Consider the following 18,781-nt stretch of genomic DNA (forward strand, 5'->3'; position numbering starts at 1 on the left):
GCTCAGAGTCCACAGCTGGTAAGTAGCAGAGTTCACAAATGCAGATATATCTTGCTTCAGAGTTTATAATCTTCATACTCATTAAATGGCTGTGAATCTTTGCCTAATCATTTTACCTCTCTGGGCCTCAGTCCCCTCAGCTCTGAAATGAAGCTTAAGATTATACAAGCTCTAACTTCATTTCTAGATGAAAATTCTGATTCTGTTATTTTCACTCCTCCACTTTCAGGAGAGGAAAGAAGTAAACACATAGGACACCACTAAGTCCTATGGTGACTTAGTAAAAAACCAACAACTGATTTCCAGGTTTTTTATATCCAGAAAGACATAAGTTTCTATATCTTTGAGTCAGTGCTTATTTAGTATAAGCTCGCATGCCTTTTTTTTTTTTAAAGATTGGTCCTGAGCTAACATCTGCTGCCAATCTTTGTTTTGCTTTTCCCTTCTTCTGCCCAAAGCCCCCCACTACATAGTTGTATATCCCAGCTGTAGGTCCTTCTGCTGCTGCCATGTGGGACACTGCCTCAGCATGGCTTATGAGCAGTGCTAGGTCCAAGCCCAGCATCTGAACCAGTGAAACCCTGGGCCGTGGAGGCAGAGAGCATGACCTTAACCACTTGGCCATGGGGCTGGCCCCATGTAAAAACCTGTGATACAATCAAGCAATAATAAATAATTAGTACTCTGTTAGACTCAGTAAAGAGAAAAAATGGGGACCTGCTCTGATCTTTGCTTGCAAAAATCTTGTAAATTATCTTGAAAGTAGATATAAATCAGAGCAAGGAGTTTTCAATCAAAAATTCAAGATTCTGAATTATTAAAAAAGGCATTAGGCTTATTACATTATATTTATTAAGACAGAAAAAGCATTGCTAGCAAGATTTTCCAGCAAGTTCCAGCTCTAGGCACTTGGGAGTTTAGCAGAAACTTGTTTGATTCCTCATTTAAATGAGGAGTATTTCTGCTTAATTCTCAAACCTAAAGTAGGCAATTAACTAAATCTCCCATTCCTGGAGTGTTCTAATATGAAGTGTCAGAGATAGAGGGAAGGATCAGGGCTGGGATGATAAAATCTAAAGTCCTCCCCCGAACATTTCCTGAACACAAGACTGGGGCAATTTCTTTCCAGCCAATTAAAGGCAGAAATCGAGGACCTATCCCAGTGGCGCCACGGAATACAGGAGAGAGGTGCGGTCTCGAAATCAAACCGGCGATACTGGCCAATCAGCTCACAGGGAGGAACCACCGCCAGCCTCCCCATAAGACACAAGCTGTGGCGTTAAAAAAAGAAGTCAAGAGAAAGTACTGGCAGAAGGCAGGTTTCCTTTCCTCTCTTACGAGCCCTTGCAGAGTGACCTGCTCCCAACGTCATTTATATGCCTCATTTTGGTCGTTCAAATATTGATTTTAAAAATATTCTTCAGGAGAAAGCCACTTGGGGACCTTTAAATTGGGGTTCACAAATGATGCATGCCCAGATACGTTTATTGCAGGATGGAAATAATAGCCTTTTCCCCTCTCCTCCTTTCCCTCCACCTAAGTATCTCTTTATTCATTACTTTAATTACCTAATCGTAAATTTCTTTAGGGGGTTACTTAGAAAGAAAATTAGCATCAAAGCTTGGCAGTAAATTCAGGGGCTTTTGGAGACAGTCCAAGCTGTTTCACCTGTGATTAATTAGATGATTTTTTTTTCCTTTAAGTGCCAGAAGGCTGTTGAGGTCTTTAAGCAGTTACATGACTGCTGGCAGGGCTGCAATTATGATGGGTGTATGCATCTGGAGTCTGAGGCTGCAGCCTGGCTTTTGTTGGTGGTGGTATGTGTGTGTGTGTATGTGAGAGAGAGAGACAGAGAGACAGACAGAGGGACAGAGACAGACCTGGGAAGCACGAACTTGGAAAAACTCCAAGGCTTTCAAAAACACAATGAGGTGCTTCTTTAATATTCTTGCAGTGCAAGCCTAGAAGCCTCAGGCCAGGATGTCCTATCAAAATATCTCAGCAATTTCAGAAATGTTGGTTTAGCAGGCCTCTTCCTCGCCATGAGTCACTGGAGTCCTTTGTAGAGTCTTTGCATAAGCTCTCTTTATGGCATCCACTACAGAATGCGTATTTTCAACAATCCTTTTGCTATATAGGAAGCAGAGCAGCCACACCTGTTTTAAGAGAGACCGTATCTACCATTTCACCCTGGTGAAAATCAAGAGGGGGAGAATGCAGTCTCTGAGTAATTCACTGGGTATAAAATTACCCCCAAATACTGGCATAAAGTCAAAGCAGCCTCTCGGTATGTCTGGAAAAGAGTTAATACTTCCAGTTGCAATGAATATGCTATCAAGAACGCGACATAGAAATTTGGTGATTGTTTGATTATGAGAGCCACTTTGCCATTTTCTCTTTATTCTCTGTGTGAATGAGGGAGGAAAAGGATCCTTCAAACTATTTGACTCAGTCAAGGTAGCAGAAAGTCCAAAGGTTTTGCCAACTTTTGCTGCTGTGTCTGTAGGAGCTTAGAATTCCTATGCCCCTAGACTTGAGAGCATTATCATTTAACATATATTACTTAACCTGTCCATGATGTCCATGACAATATTTAAACAGCGAATTCAATGTCTGTGACTAAACTGCCCTCTCACAGAAATGCTAGCCACATGGGTTGGTTACAGAGATTTCTGTCTGCCTAGTGCAGGGGTCGACGAACTCTTTCTGTGAAGAGCCAGAGAATCAATATTTTAGGTTCCATTGCAACTACTCAACCTGGCTGTTGGGGTGTGAAAACTGCATAATCAAGAGGCAAATGAATGGCCTTGCTGCCTTCTAATAAAACGTGTTCACTGACCCCTGGCCTAGAACACTGCTTCTCAGACTTGAATAGGCATATGGAACACCTGGAGATCTTGTTGAAGTGCAGATTCTCATTCAGCTGGTCAGCACTGGGCCCAGGATGTGCATTCCTCACACCCTACCAGATGGCGATGGTGCTGCCGGTCCACAGACCTCACTTGGAGCAGCAGTCCTATAGTGTCTCCTTGAAATGTGTCCTTCCTGTCCGTGTCCAGGGCATTTCCAATAACACTGAGCTCAGAGAAGGGAGACAGGCTCTTAGTTCATCAGAAATATTGCTGTAGGACTAATGTTAGGGTTATAGCCTTCAAATCTATAATCTTCAAAGATTCCTCTAGCACTCCACCTCTGGGGAGAGCCCAGATTTCCCTCTCTTGAATGTTATCTTCCTTTTTTTTGCATTTAAGATTGGTTGTTTAAGGTCTCGCATTCCTAAACGGACAGATGGTTCCGGCTGTGGTGCAGCTGCACACACAGCTCATCACAGTCATTTACACCAGCTCTGCTGCCTAACTGCCAGCACCTTCCCGGCCTCGGCATGGAGGGCTGTAATGGCCAAGCAAAGGGCCCTCCGGCCCCTGCCTAATTGGCTGCAATGCAAGAGCTAATGTAGGTTGAGAGACCAATTAACTGGGCTTGTTTCTACCAACGCTGCATCTGAACATCAATTATGCTAAACAACATGCTGTATTAAGACATTTCCCTGCCACTATCATTTGCTATGGTACAACCTCAGAGCAGTGCAGAGGAGCCGCCTCTCACTGTGTGCCTGAAGGGTTTCTAGCTGTCTCTCAGTACAGAGGATTGGCAATTGGGAGCACAGTTTTAGAGCTAGAAAAGTCACCAATGCAGGGACATTTCTGACACTAATTGGTTACCTTCTCTGGGCCTTGGTCTCTAGACCATGGGGGTTGAGGTCCAAGAAGCCAGAGAACAGGTCGGATGAGGTATGCTGGTAATCCTTCTGTATGACCTGCTGATTCCACTAAGAAATGGAAAACACTAGGTACTGGGATGCTCAAAGGATACTTTCCCTAAAACTTGGGGGAAAAAATGAATAACTGGAAGCTGTTGGGAGGAGGAAGACAGCCATCTCTTCTTCTATAGGTTTAGCTAGTTTTGAATTCCATTCCTCCATCATCTCATCTTGAGCTTCTCCTTGGGAAGGCACTTCTTGATTTTTACACCAACACGTGGGTCTTGAAGCAGCCCAATTCATTTTAATTAATCTGGATTGTGCAGCTCCTATGTACTGAAAATGCTGAGCAATCCCACCAAATTTAAGATACAATGGAGTTCACCATTTAGTTGGGTGGATTGAACTAATTCAGACATTTACTCATTTACTCAATCATGCATCCGTTCAACAAACATTTGTTAATCACCCATCATACTTCAGGTACTCTGCTGGGCTGGAAGCACTGTTCCTACCCTGTCTAGGTTTATTCCTAGATGGAAAGGCAGGTAATTAAATGAGCAATAGCAATGCGGTGTAAGATGTGCTATTCTATCTGTGATAGTACAGATGTTAAGGAGGTAACAAAATATACAAAAAACAACAGAACAGTAAAATTATGTCTGTGTATTAAAGCATTAAAATGTAATGTAGACTTAGAATAGAATGTTATGCTCTCTGCCATTCCCCACGTTGCTTATTTCAAACTTCTACCACTCAAACTTTCTGGAACTTCAAGAGAAAACTGAGAATATCAGGCATTAAGCTCCCTCAATTTCCAGCAATCAAAAAGCTGTCTGTATTTGCATTTATTCTCACCCCAGCCTTCTGGTCTTGCAGGAAGAGCTGTTATTTCTCAGTTAAGGATTTTCCCTCCACCCGTGCTCCTGACAAACCCTCCTGTCTCATCCAGGACCTGCATCTATGGCTCCCTTTCTCCTTCCCAAATTGGCTACTTCGTCTCAATTGGTCCCTTCTGCACAGCATAAAATTATGATCAAGTCTGCTGTCCATCTTAAAAATAAAGTCCTCCCTTGACCCTGCATCTCCTTTCCTTTTCTTACCTTCCAAGCCTAGAATTCTTGCTTCTTCACTTGTTTTCTATTTCGACCTCCTGCTCACTTGTTCTTCAAACACCTGTCTGGCTCCTTCTCTCCCTGCACTCCAGGGAAAAAAGGCAAAATGCCCTAATAATCATCTCCAACTAAACCTAATGCATTCTTTGTTTGACTTCATCTTTCTTGACCTTGACCCAATATGTTACATTAATGGCTATTCGATTCTCTCTTTTCCGTCTTTGCCTCTCTCCTAATTCTCCACTAATTCACTGATCAGTCCTTCTCTCCCCTGTTGACTCTTATTTTTCAGCATGCACCTTAAATATTGGGTTTTCCATGTATGTTTCTTCTTTGGGCCTCTTCTCACTTCATACCACCCCTGAGTGATCTCTTCTTGTCACTTGCTGTCACTTGCCACCATATGCTGACTTTCAAAATGCATTCTAATCAACTCTGCTCCTTGAGCTTCAGCCCCATCTACCTGCCTCTCAGTGTCCCAACTTGCTCGAAATGTAAGCAATCAATTTTCCACCAAATCTGCTACTCCTTCTGTCTTGGTGAATGGCCATATTATGTGAAAGTTGGATGTTATCAGCTACTCCTTTCTTTTCTTACCCTGACACCCAATCAATCATAAGTCCTGTCAACTCTATTTCCCTAACATCTATTTTATCTATTCCTTCTTCTCCATTCCCTCTGCTCCTACCTTAGTTCAGGCCTCACCATCTTTTATATAGACAAGGGCAATTATATTACCATCTGATTTCTTTGCCTCTGATATTATTTCTGATGTTATACCCTTTCAGTCTACACTGTGGCCAGGGTTACCCTTCTAAAATACAAATGTGATTGAAAACAAGAGCACACACACAACTTTCTGTGGCTGGCTACTGCCTGCAGTGGTTGTCAAACTATAGAGGAGAGAGTCAGCTGAGCCATCTGAGCAGCCACTCGGAGAGGAGGTAGAGAGGGTAATTAAGGACTTTGGATTCCAGATTCTCTCTTTCTGCCTCTTGTACCGTACCCAATGTTATGCTGGCAAATCTTTAACAACCGGCTCTCAAAAGGTATAAAAAACAAGAAAACCAAACTTAGTTGTAGAGTTTGCTGGTTTCGATGGTGCAAATGCTCCCACAATGGACGATTTCAAGCTGCCAACATCACTGGAATTGGAAGAAATGTTCCCAACTGACTCTCATGAGACCATGGCTTTTGTTCTCTTTCCTCATACTGGGCATCTCTATGTGGGGGCCAGGTGAAAAAATGTTTCCCTGACCACTTTTGGTTCATTGTCAGGTAGGCTTCTGACAAGCCTCACCTTGAATGAGCAGAGCCCTGGAAAACCACAGTATGGGCCTTGCTGTGTAGTGCTGGACGTCAGCGAAAGGCAATGGCAGGCAGAAACTGAATGTAAATTGAAGAGGTGCCTGGGCACTGTAAACAGAAGTTGAGGTGGAGCCGATGCTGACAGCAACCCTAGGCGGCTGCTCATGTGAATTGCCCACTTTTCCACACAGAGGACAGGGAGGCTCAATAAAGGGCTGCTCTTGCTCATGGGCTGGCCCCTCACCACACTGATGCCCTGCGGTTGGCCTTTCTAGAGTCCACCCTCCCAGATGGCACTGCCTCTGTTCCCCAAAGCAACACACACAGAACTTTTTCATAACTGTGACCAAGTGGATTACTCCTTTCTGCGCAAGAATGTATGTCATTGTCAACATCAAAAACTTCCCTGCTTTGCTCTGGCAGCACCTGCCTTATTGATTGGGTGCCTTCTGAACAACTCACTCACACAAAGCATTTAAACCTGTCTGACTTCAAAAGTAAGGTAAGACAAGCCACGTCGAGAAGTATAGCACACACCTAACATGATTATTTCTCCTCTTCCTAGTGATAATAGAATTATGCAAAAACGGCCTTGACCCAGTAAGGATTTTCTCTGCAGAATCAAATCTCCGCTTTCCCCTAACTCATAACTCCTCCCTCAACCGCTATCCTCCTTGCTTTCTAGTCACTCATTCGGTCCTGCAGCACTTCTTCGTGTACCATCTTACAAATCCAAGAGATTCTTATCTGTAAAGTACAGCAAACTAATGAAAAATGTGGCCAGATTTATCTAGTAGGTAAATGATGAAGAAAAATCATCCATCTTCATCTATTCACTCATTCTGAAGTGTTTATTGATTCTCTCCAGTGGGACCACAGTCTGCTCAGGTGGCTACATTTAATTTAATGAGTGAGAGCTTTTACAACTGTCTCAGGATTTCCCCATTTCTCATTGTCTTCAAGTTGCCTGACTCCTGGGAAGAGGTAGTCCCTGCCACTGGGCACTAGTTATAGCAGTTGGTAATAGTTGATTGACAGTGACAAAAATAGAGCCCTTGGAGGAAAGATCCAAAACAAAGCAGCTTTCGGAAACCAACTAGCTTCAGGCACGGGGCTTGCACATTACCTGTGTGCATTGTCTTAGATAGACTACTTCACAAGCATCTTAGAAGGGAGGCATTACTAGCAACATTTCTTGGGTTAGAAAATAAGATTCAGAGAAGTGAGGCTACTTCTCCAAATTTATGCCCGACAAATCAGCAGAGCCAGGACTGGAGCCCAGGCCCCCTTGCCTTTAAAATCAGCTTCTTTTCCTCATCATGCATTTCACACATGACTGCTCCTCAGACTTCACTCCAATAGGAAGATAGTGCTGCCTAATGAGAGTTTATTAAGTTATTTGGATTGGGGGTTATTAAAAGGCAAAGGCAAGAATAAAATGAGAATGCAGTGAGGAGGGCATCTGGGAAATGGAGTGACAAAGTGGGTTCTATTAATAAAGAAAATAAATAAAATGGGAACTTCTAATAGTCTACTCTAAATGCATGGATTAAGAAAGGACTCATTTTCTGAGGAATATTTTCAAAAGAACAATTCTTTCCAGACTTCTTGGAGTACTAACTTCTTGGCAGCAGGCTAGGAAGGTTTCCTCTGTCTCAGATCAGATCCCCATGCATAAGGATGCCCAAACACAGACTATCTTTGATAGCACCAAAATAATGAGCTGCCATGATTCTGAAGTGCTTTTGTTCCCATCTCTAGTGGTATGACACAATAGAATGAATTATAAATTATTTGTGAACTAAGTGAGATTTTGTAAAAATACAAAAAGTATTCCTTTGGCATGAAATCTCACGTTTATTATTCGTTTATTCATCTAACATCTATTCAGCACCTAATATGTGAAGCACTATTCTAATGTCAAGAATACAGTAGTAATTGGGACAATGAATCTTTTAAAAAAATCTCACAACAAACTTACTTAAAACTTAAAAGATCTTTTAAGAGGCCGGGAAGACAGTTCAGTTGTGAAGTGATGAACTAGGGTAAACTAGATGCTGGTAATAGAGGGGCAATGAGTAGATGGAACCCAGATGTATTTTAGGTGTGGAAGTGACAGAACTTGCTAATGGATTGGATATGGGCTTGAGGAAAGGAGAGGATAAGGTTTTCTTCCTTTGGCCTGAGCAGTGAGTACATGTGGGTAAAGTAAACTGAGATGTAGCTCAATGGAGGAGGAGAGGATTTGGGGGAGGTAGCGGTGGAGTCGGAGGTTCTCTCTTGGTTATATTAAATTTCACATGCTGTCAGACATCCTGGTTATTGAAGTTATAGACACATGGAACCAAGGGGAGATGTAAGGGCTGAAGACATGAATTTTAAAGTCATCAGCGTAAAGAAGATATTTAAAGTTATGGACTTGAATGAGATCACTGAGGAATGAGATCACAGAGAAGATGAGGCAACCTAAGTCTGAGCTCTGGAACATTCCATACACAACAAGGGTAGATAATGGGGTCTTTTCGATATGCCTGGCAAGAAGTGACCCGTGGGAAATGAAAAAAACCAAGAGAGTGAGGGATCATGAAAATGAAGTGAAGAAGGGATTTTCAGAAGAAGACAATAATAATCTACGTAAAATGATGCAGAGAGGTCAAATGAAAGGAGAACAGAAACTTAGCCCCCTCTGCTGAATGATATGCAGGTCACTGGTGACCTTGAAAAGAACTATTTCTGTGGATTTATCTGAGGGAAAGACCACTTGGAGTGAGTTACTCCAACTCACTCCAACTCCAGCAACTAACAATGATTTTGATTGGGAAAACAATATTGTAAGGACTCTCAAAATAATTTCAGCCACATGACCAAAAAAAATATCATGTGTCTTATCTGGAAAGTGGTAGGAACTTCTAGAAAATCTTCTCAAGAGGTTTTGTCTCTAATAGAATAGCAAGTTTTGCTCTAAATAAATGGCAAGCACCTTAGATTTCTAAGGACCACAGCTGATATGTGACTAGTATGCTCTTGTATGGCAATACTGGTTGATATGTTATTAAAATACTTCCATGCTGATTGGTAAATAGTCACTGCTTTAACTAATCTTAGTTCCCCTCCCACCATACCAAGTGACCCACCCTTCTAGAGCTATTCAGAATTCAGCAATGATGTAACCACTGACAATGCTGAGGAAGGATTGGTGATCGAGGACTCTGCTCCCTCTATGCAGACAGCATCCAGTCTGATTTGTTGGTATCTGTAATATACATGACTTAGATAGCATTCTACTTATGTCCATGATTTCAAATGCCAGTAACAATCAACTCAATATTGACAATTTTGTAGAAGAGCTAAGTCCATTTTAGTATGGGTCACTTTCTGGCTATCTATTAAAGGAGACTTCTAAGTCAAATCCCTAACCACACAGGTTCAATAAGAGTCAGAGTTCCTTCTCCTGACCCTGACTAAGCCTCTAATCCCCTCAGCAAAAGCCCAGGGCTGATTGGGTATGTATTTTCTAGCTTTACTATAAAAGTAAAATTTATTTTAAGGCTATTCTAGGAGCCAGAATAACAGAAATTCAGTCAGCTGAGATATTAGTTGTCTGCTTTGTATTTTATGAGAATAAGGGTGACTTTCAGGCACCCTATAGCAAGTATTACCATTTCTCAAATATCTGTATATTCTATTCCCATTTGTCAATAGAGTAATCATCAGGTAGAAGCAGATTTTAATCATTACTCTGTGCAGCATCATGCTGGTTGAACTCCACATCCCATCATCTGACTCTCAGGCAGCTGATGTCCTTGTTTGTAGGCTCTTATAGCAGATTCAAGCACCAAACCCAGGCAAGATCCATGTGTAAAGTCAATTGACCACTCGGTAGAATTGTTAAACTATTAAGGTGATCGGCCTGTGCCATTTGAGATAATGGAACAGTTCTTGCTGTGGTGCAAGACAGCCAGACATAGGGTGACACAGGAGCTTAGCCTTTTCCTGGTTGCAAAGGCACTATTTTGCTCTTCCAATACCAGCTCCACTCAAATCACCGTGGAGGGACCAACAACCTGGGAGGTACCCGAGGAGATCTTTGTTGCAGGAAAAGTAAGTCTAATGTCTTTGATTCAGTAATGGATGATCTAAAGTCAACTTTTAAGAAAGGTAAAAGAAAGGGTACAACAATCTGAGTTATATATATACAGAACTATAGAAGAAAATAATCAATTTTATGGTATAAACTGTATATGCTGTAGAGACAGCATCCAATCTGATGTGTTAAGCTGCCATGCCACTGTTTCTGCCAAGGAAGCTCTCCATAAGAATGCCAGTGTACGTGCCAAGAGTTCTGTTTCCTTCCTAATTCCTGCAAATGTCATTCCTCAAAATGCCAGGTAGTTCTGACATTCAAGAATAATTGAGTTCATTGGCATCCACCTACACCATCCCTGTGTCATACTTTCACGTGGCCCCTTTAGAACAATGCTTTTGGCCAGAGTTTATCAAAGTTACTCATGAAAACATCTCATTTGCTTTCCAGCCAAAATAAACTAGAACTTTTGCTTCTGTCATAATAGTTGATAGGTGTCCTGGGACAGCCCTTTCTATGCAGAACAAATACACCCTGCATGGGAAATGTGCTTTGAGGCATTGCTGGTTACATAAGAGGCAGAGGCATTCTCTATGGACCACAGCTCTAAACAGGGAACCAAAAACCCAAATGAAAATCTGTATGCTATGGCCAGAGATGCAGCAGGTTGCTGGGCCCAAATAATGGAAAAACTGCAGGGATGCAGTTGACCTAGGGGTAGAGGATATTATAAAGCTACTATTAGGAGGTAGAAAGTTGAGCTTGGAACTTTGCACTGAATGTGGCGTATGAGTGTGTATATGTGTGTGTGTTGGGAGGAGAAGACGTGATGGTGGTACTGAAGTGATTCCAGCCTGTAGAGCCCTCTGGATACTGGCACCAGTAGAAGCAAAGCCTTTCTGGAAGAAAGTTCCACAATTAGATCCAAATGATTCCACTGACTGAGATCAATAATAAGCTTGAAATAAAATATCAGCAAGCCAAGAGAATGAAGGTAATGTTGAAAGTAGAAACACAAATCAAATATTTAGATTTCTAAGGACTGAAATAGAATTGTTAGGCATTTTATGTATAAAATGCTAACAAAAAATAAAGGATACAACCACAAATATGCACATTCAAAAAGATATTATAAAAATTAAATACACAGAATTGAAAAAGAATACAGCTGGAATGCTTAGAAATGAAACGTTTAATAGGTGAATTTTTAAAAATCTGAGTATAAGAAGTAAATGGGAAATTACTAATAGCTGAAGGACAATTAGTAAAGTGAAAGATATAGTCAAAGAATGAATAAGAATGCTGCACAGAATGATAAAGGAAATGGAAATTATGAAAGAGACTTTACAATATATAGATGATGTCTAAAGTATGTTCAATCAGAGTCCCAGAAGTAGATAACATGGAAGAGGGGTAATATTTAAAGAAACAATGGCTCTAAATTTCCTATAGCAAACAAAAGTCCCACTAGCACAATGTATTCCAAGCAAGAGAAATAAAAAGTAATTCATTCTAGTGCCATAATAGAATAACAAAGAAAGAAAAGGTCATGAGAAAGACATCAAGAGCAGGTATTCAGAACTACAACAGATTCCTTAAAAGTAACAGTGTAATCCAGAAGACAATGGAATGATAACTTCAAAGTGTTGAGAGAAAATAACTTTCAACAAAGAATTTTAGATCTAAGAAGTGTTTTTTTTCCATAATGAGGATGAGGTATAGATAAATATGTTGTTCTGTTCTTGTACTTCTCTTTATCCCTCTACACAGTTAATCCTGTGTTATTTGTTTATAATTTATTACATTAAATGTTTTCTCTTTAAATTAGTGGAGAGATTTCTTTTCCTGACTGGACACTGACTCATACAGAAAGACTCCAGATATTTTGTTTATTCTCATGACATTTTGGATAAATTATACTTTGCAAGGAATGTTCCCAATTTATCCAACTCACTGAATTTATTGCATAATGTTGTTCATTTTTCTTATAAAAGGAAAGATTTATACAGACGTTCCCTTTTCAAATCCTAATACTGACTTTTTTCTCAATATAATTTTTATAAGAATAAATAAACATAAAAGTTTAGAATTTTCTATTTTTTCTTAATCAGTAGATAACTGTTAACTGATTTTATTAATATTTGTAAAGATACAACTTCTGGCTTTTTTAAATTTTCTGTATTGTATCATTAATTTTAATTTTGTTAATTCTACTCTAAATAATTCCTTTACCACTTTCTCTAGGCTTAAATTCCTTTTCTTTTTATTACTTATGGAGAATGATATTTAGATTAACTTTTAGTCTTTCTTCTTTTTTAATATCAGCATTTAAAGCTATAAATTTCTTGCTAAGTAAAGCTTTAGCAGCACTACTCTTTTGTATATAATATTGTCATTGTAATTCAATTTCCAAAGTCTTCTAATTGCTATTTTGTTTTCTTCTTAAGTTCATGGACTTTTCAGACTGTATTGCTCCATTTCTAGTCATTTGAGAGGTTTCCTAGGTTTTTAAAAATTAGTGTTTAGCTTAATTGTTCCGTCATCAGAAAACATACTTCAAATAATTTCAGTCCTTACAAATTCATTGACATGTTATTTATGGCCCAAGTATGATCAAATTATGGTGAATATTCTATATTCTCTTTGGAAAAAACTTGTATTCAGCAGTTGTTGGGTACAGTGTTCTGTATAGTCAATTAGGTTGATTTATGCAATTATGTTACTCAAGTGTTACATACTGTCAGTGGTATTTTTCTCCTAAATACATCAGTGACCAAGAGATGTTTGTTAAAATACCCCACTTTGTATATTTATCTATTTTTCTTTCTCTTCTGTCAATTTTTGCTTTAAACATTTCATACTATAAGGATGATTTAAATTTTTTTATATATTCTCATTAGTTAACATGTTTATCATTATGAAATGTCTTTCAATATCTCTACTATTTATTGCCTTTAAGTCTATTTTATTTGCTATTAAATAGCTGCACCAGGTTTCTTCTTATTTTTATGATAAACGCTTTTCTATCCTTTTTTCCTTTTACTTTCAATCTTTTTGTGTCATATATTTGAGCTGTGTCTCCTAAGCAGCATATGGTTTAACATTGTTTATTCAGTCTCAAAATTTTTGCTTCTTGAGTAGTCTATTTTTACTTTTAAAAGGTGCCATCTTGCTACTTGATTAGTATTGGTCTTTTTATTTTTTACTTTTTTTGCCCTCTTTTTGATTAATCAAGTTTCCTTTTTTCCATTTAGCTCTTTCATAGTTCATTATGCATTCCTTGCATTATTCTCTTAATGTTTATCCACGAGATTATAATGTGCATCTTTCACTTAATAAAGTTACTATGAATTAGTATTTTCACCAGCGTTTTCTACTATTTTCTGGTAATGCACAAATTTTAGATATCTTTAATTCCATTTATCTCTCTCCCACGTTTATTTTCAATCCCACAAGACAATGTTACTATTGTTAAAAATAGTTCAATATTAATTTGTATTTATCCATATCTTTACCCTTTTCTTTGTTCTTCATTCTTTACTTGTTTCTGTACTTCCATTTATGGATCTTTCCATTTTGTTTAAAGAATTCTTTTTGGTATTTCTTTTAGTATAAGTATAAATGTGATAAATTCTCTCACTTTCTATTTCTGGTAATTTTTGCATTTTGCATTTGTTTCTATATGATATTTTCACTGGCCATAGAAAGCTAGGTACTCAGTTTCTTTTTTTCAAATCTTTAAATTTGTTATTCCCCTGTTCCATGATTTTCATTATTTCTGTAGGTGTCAGCCATCGATCTTATTGTAGCTTCTTTGAATGTAATGTATCTTTTGTTCCCTCTGGATGCCTTTATGATCTTCTATTTTACTTTAATTTGAAGAATTTTTACTATGATGTGTTTAGCAGTTCTTTTCATTTGTCATGCTTGAGATTCAAAGAGATTCTTGGATATGTGGGCTGATGTCTTCAGTTTAGGATACTTCTTGTCAGTATTTCCTCAAATATTTTTTCTGTCTCATGTGTTCTCTCTCTTTCTCCTGTTTTTCTGGGGCTTCAAGTACATTTTAGATCTTATTAGCATGTCCCATATGTCTCTGATACACATTTATGCATATTTCTTTTCCATGATTTACTCTGTATTTTTTTCTGCTAACCTACTTTCCAATTCAGTAATTTTACCTTCTTATCTACCCAAACAGCTGTTAAACCCATCTATTAAATTTATGATTTTACCTCATGTACTTAATTTTTTCAGTAGATCATCATTTTATGATAAATTTATTTACTTTGACATCCAATTTTTCTCTTTCCTTTTCATTTCTCTGTGGGAGTTTAGACTCTTATTAAGCAGCAGAGTTTCAGAAGTCTTTACACCATGCAGAAGTGAGTGAAGACCAACAGGTAAATGAAGACAGAGCCTCTTCCTTCTCCACACACCTTTTCCAGTGTGAGAAACAATCAACCGTGAGGCATTTTACATCAGAATCCTGCCTCACAAAAGATGTTTATGACAAAAATGAGAAAGCCTGAAGAACCACAGCCATCAGAGGCTCAGTCTTCAAAAAGCCATGTGCTTGGGCACCTCACAAACAACAGGCTTGATATCTCAAGAGACAGGCACATGGAGCTGAAACATCTAATGTGAACCCTGGGGAGTCACTTTTCCTTTAATATATTTCTGAGGGTGGGGATGATGAGTGTGGAATAATGGACACAAAGCTGGAAACAGACAAACTACTTGAGAAGCTTTGCCATGTTCAGCCTTGAAACTACAATTTCCTTGAATATGGGCACGTAGCTTGGAGTTGCCTGCATTAGGCCCTGTTTTGAGTTTCAATGATGGTCTTCTTCATGTCCTAGCTGGTGTCCCCTCACATGGCTAGCAACTTGCTGATGTGGTCATCTCTGATGTCTGGGTATTTGCTGACCAGAGTTGCGACATCCGTGTAGAGCAGACAGGTAGAGCTTCCAGGTCTGTTAGCTCAATAACTTCTGCAATGGTGACAATAGTGTCACAATACCCATCTATATCATCACCAAAGTCAGAAGGCGGATTCTGGAACAGGAATAGGAGCTACTAGGCATCACTAACCATCCTCTTGGCACCCTCCTTGTGTTCCTTGGCACTCTAGAATGAGACGTACTTCTGGATGATGGCCCACAGGGACAGCACCACCACCTTCCACATCCTATTTTTATATGGCTTTTTAATTTTGGTGAAATCAGTGAAATATCCTTCCATGGTGACACAGATGATGTCTACAGCATTTGAGCCTAACAGCCACTTCTTTGTCATCAGCTCATTGAGCTATTGCTCCAGATCCAGGAAGACCTCTTCCACCTGGCTGCTGCAGCACTTCTTTGCAATGGCGTCTAAAATCCTATCCATGTTTGGTTGGCTCAGAGGTATGCCCTCTTCCACTTCTTTTTTAAAATACTTTCTTTTTAAACTGACTATGGATTCTTTAAAGGTCTGGCAGTTGTTGGCACACTGAACATAGTGTGGGTATTGGTGATTTCTCAGATGTGCTTCTTCATACAACTGAGTCTCACCTTTGTGTCTACTTAACAAAGAATTCATTTGCTTAAGAAATAAACTAATACCTTTGTTTTCAAGTTTTCAGTTATCTGAGCAGCAACTTGAAGAGTCTGTTCAAACATCTAGAAGAGAGCATTGCCTGTGAGTATTCACTTTGGTCAGCTTCACGCTCAATCTCTTTTATACAGTCTTTCTTGTCTGTTTCTAGTGCTTTCCACAGCTAAGCAATGATGTTTGAAGTGAGAGCTGACATGTACATGTGGAGCAGTTCAGAGACCATGTTTATAGCAAGTAAAGGCCCAGGGCATTGATTTCTACTTTTGGGGCGAGCTCCACATTCAGCATCATCTTTGCACTTGTGTAGGTGTTTAAGACCCACATCAAACAGGCTCATGATCTCATTTGCTTCTAGGTCTTCTGACTGATCTCCTGCATCCACATTCTCAGGACCTGGTAGTACATGTTCAGGAGATTTCTGAAAATCTCATAGTGGGGAGAAAAACAATCATCAGGTTTTTGGCAATGATGGGTCATCCTGGATGTACTTCCTTATGATTTCCAAGGGGCAGACAAACCACATCTTGTTGGACTCCCTGGGATCTAACCATGTGCCCCTAATTCTAGTAGTCATGGTTCTGTCCAAGAGGGCAAACATTTCCTCCTTCCAATTCTTGGACCTCCAAGGAAGAACAAAGCTAGCTTGCTTTTTGTGGTCAGATATGCTCTGGTCAATTTTTCTTCCCTTTTGCTGATCCTGAAAACTGAGATCAGCCAAGTGGGGTCATAAGGGATGTTGAGTAGTGACCTCTACAGCATCACCCACAGCTGCTTGGCCTGCTCATCTGAGAGCCCCTATGTGCTCCCAAAGTAGCCATGGATGAGGGTCAAATTGCCCATGTTCCAACTGTCCATGTGGTGCTACTGCTGCGAATGTCATCCCATCTTGGGAGCACTCCAGGCCCATCAGCTTCCAGAGGGCTTGCAGGAGTGCTCCTTGCTTAACGAGGTCCTGGATCTCCCTCACAATCTGGGGCACTGAGAAGATGTTGAGATTCTCCACAGCTGTAGTGAGCTGGCTGAGCTGCACAACACAAGTCATCCTTCACATCCTTGAGGCTCTAGATGGTGTTGATATTCTGCCTCCAGTCTTTGCTGACATCAGCCAGGGACTGCTGGATGTCTTTGAGATCATTCAGTGCATTTTGGACCAGGCTCAGGCCTGTGTCCATCCCATTCAATTGTGATGGATCATGGCCTTCAATCTAGCATCCACGGAGGCCTTTGTCTAGGCCTCTCTTCTGCTCCACTTTGTCCAGCTTGTCCAGGCACTGAAGCATCCCAGCAACCCTTTGCACTGCTGTTGCATTAGCCTCCTGGCCTGTCTCCTTCATGGCTAAAGAGCAGGTGCAATGCCAGCATCAGTGATACCAGAGTTATCCCTCTGCACTTCCACCTGGCGCCTGACTGGAGTGCCATCCAATTTCTTGAACAGGTTAATCATGGTTACCTTAAAGCCTATGTCTTATGTATCATATCTAGATCATCTGTGGGTCGTCTCCATTATCTACTTCTTTTCTCTTGGTTTTTGGTCATTTGAGTCTATGTACTGTCATTCGTGGTAATTACTTACTTATTTATTTCTCAAAGGCAAAAAGGAATAAAAGAGCCTATCAACATTGCCATATCTCAGGAACCAGAAAGAAACAAGTATTGCTGGCCTGTCAGGAGGCTAATTTAGGTTGCTAGAGAAAAGCATAAATTAGGGCAGAGATAAAGCTGACTCCAACCACATTTATTGAGGGCTGGAAATTGTGTATAAAGAGTGTAGAAACTCTGAATAATGCTATCTTCTGGCAGAGAGAATTTATTTTTCACTGATAGGTGGTTACCGTAGGAATTGATCACCTTGATACGATCAGGGAACTGGACACATTAAAGTTGATTTCAGGCTTTGTGAGAACTATTCTATTTCTAGCTGGAAGTAATCCTCAAGGAGGACCTTTCAAGAATCTCCAATGAAAGCAAAGCTGGTTTCCCTGGGCCCATCCCCCTTAGCAGGGCTTGAATGCCCATTTTCACCTTCCTAGCACTTTGAGACTGGCCAAAGCCAGTCTTAGCTCGTTCTTTTTTCCTGGCTTCTCAGCCTCTTAAGTTGAAAATATTAGGAATAAATAATTCTCTCAAGAACAAAAGCAGCATGGAAAGTCCTGCTCACAGTTTTCCCATTCTCTTTTCCCCAAAACCTAGTCTCCTCAATTCCTAGCTGCCCTGATAACCCTCAACTCCGATGAGACTGCTGAAAGCTCTTAGCCTTAAAATTCAACTTGATCTCTTGTTTAGTACCACCCACTAATCAGCGAATGCCTCCAGGGAAAAACAGCAGAGAGCAGTGAGCTCACCTCCGTGTTTTTCTTTTCTCTTGGATCTTAGCCTTTTAAGTTCTTACTGACTCTGTTACTCTATGATTACTTCAAACAGGTATTTAAAAAAATTTTTATCTAGTTTTAAATTTTTTCCTTGGAGTGAAGGTTGGTCTGCTATAGCTACTCTATCATAGCTATAAACAAAAATTTAAAAGCATAAAATATTTTTATATAAAAATCAAAATTGTCAATTTCTCAGAAAAACTAAGTCTGGGAAAACTGGGCCTACATTCTTGCATGGAAATAATGGCTAGAGGTAAGTAGCCAATGTTTTAATTTCAGGTATATGCTCTCCAGTTTTCTTAATTAACTGGATCACTCAATGACCCCTGAGAGTAAAAAAGGAAGGTCCATAATGAAGCTTTGAGTAATGCTAATACCTAATTGTGTTGTATAAAAGCAGAACTGAGAGTAACATAAGACTGCATAGTCAGAAAAGCAAAAAACCAGAAGATGGTTGCATCATGGCAGTCAAGGGAAGACAAAGGATGGAGGGAGAGATCAACTGTGCTGAATCCTGCTGTGGCTTCGAGTTGGGCTAGTACTAAAT

The 18,781-nt window shown here is 39.9% G+C and overlaps 1 pseudogene; it reads right to left on the reverse strand.

Annotated features, from left to right (window-relative positions):
* Positions 1-15,003: 15,003 nt before the first annotated feature.
* On the reverse strand, positions 15,004-17,199 carry LOC106837692 (exocyst complex component 3 pseudogene; annotated as a pseudogene).
* Between the last annotated feature and the right edge of the window lie 1,582 nt (positions 17,200-18,781).

The sequence above is a fragment of the Equus asinus genome, chromosome 27 (genome assembly GCF_041296235.1).
Source record: "Equus asinus isolate D_3611 breed Donkey chromosome 27, EquAss-T2T_v2, whole genome shotgun sequence".
NCBI lineage: Eukaryota > Metazoa > Chordata > Mammalia > Perissodactyla > Equidae > Equus > Equus asinus.